Source organism: Argentina silus, assembly GCF_951799395.1.
Source record: "Argentina silus genome assembly, chromosome: X".
Classification (NCBI taxonomy): Eukaryota; Metazoa; Chordata; class Actinopteri; order Argentiniformes; family Argentinidae; genus Argentina; species Argentina silus.
The window spans coordinates 47,880,291-47,881,832 of NC_139653.1; positions in this window are offsets into that span (position 1 = coordinate 47,880,291).

Consider the following 1,542-nt stretch of genomic DNA (forward strand, 5'->3'; position numbering starts at 1 on the left):
GTTGTATGCTAGGGCCTAGGTGTGGCTAGCCATTGTTGTATGCTAGTGGCTAGGTGTGGCTAGCCATTGTTGTATGCTAGGGCCTAGGTGTGGCTAGCCATTGTTGTATGCTAGGGCCTAGGTGTGGCTAGCCATTGTTGTATGCTAGGGCCTAGGTGTGGCTAGTCATTGTTGTATGCTAGTAACTAGGTGTGGCTAGCCATTGTTGTATGCTAGGGCCTAGGTGTGGCTAGCCATTGTTGTATGCTAGGGCCTAGGTGTGGCTAGCCATTGTTGTATGCTAGGGCCTAGGTGTGGCTAGTCATTGTTGTATGCTAGTAACTAGGTGTGGCTAGCCATTGTTGTATGCTAGGGCCTAGGTGTGGCTAGCCATTGTTGTATGCTAGGGCCTAGGTGTGGCTAGCCATTGTTGTATGCTAGGGCCTAGGTGTGGCTAGCCATTGTTGTATGCTAGGGCCTAGGTGTGGCTAGCCATTGTTGTATGCTAGGGCCTAGGTGTGGCTAGCCATTGTTGTATGCTAGTATGCTTTCCTCCTCCCTTCACACAGCCTGACCAATCATAAACCTCCCCTTCACCTTCACACAGCCTGACCAATCACAAACCTCCCCTTCACCTTCACACAGCCTGACCAATCACATCAAACATCTCTTCACACAGCCTATCCAATCAGAAACTGCCCTTCTCCCTTCACACAGCCTATCCAATCAGAAACTGCCCTTCTCCCTTCACACAGCCTATCCAATCAGAAACTGCCCTTCTCCCTTCACACAGCCTATCCAATCAGAAACTGCCCTTCTCCCTTCACACAGCCTATCCAATCAGAAACTGCTCTTCTCCCTTCAAACAGTCTATCCAATCAGAAACTGCCCTTCTCCCTTCACACAGCCTATCCAATCAGAAACTGCCCTTCTCCCTTTGAACAACCTATCCAATCGCACACAGACCGTAGTCATCCAAACAAAGGTTATTGATTCCAGAGAGGTGACCTGCATGCTGCTGATTCAGTAGGGATACAGTACATCTCTATTCATGTAGCTGAGGCAATCATTAGCATTTATATGATCCAGCTCGATGAGATGAAACCCGACCAAGGCAGCTAACTGCTGAAACGTTTACGTCAATAAATCGTTTCCATAGGAGCAAGATTGTGCTATTTTCTATTTCTTAAAACCAGCTCCTCCTACAGCACGATCAGTGTGAATCAGGGGAGGCTGGAGGAGGTAGAAATCGGAGGGCTCATTGTAATACATGGAATGGAATTGGGAATGGTATCAAACACACGTGTCTGATACCATTCCTCAATCCATTCCATGCATACATACAATGTCCCCCCTAAAGACCTCTTCATCCCCACTACCCCCTTGTACAAGTTTCTCTCCTGTAAAAAGCATTCTTCTAGCATTGTGCCAATGGCCCCTGGTCTTACCATAGATTACTTTGTCTTATGATGACTGATGGATAGATGAATCATTTGCGTAGACAAATGTATTTGTTGTAAGTCGCTTTGGATAAAGGCGTCTGCTAAATGCCATAAATGTAAA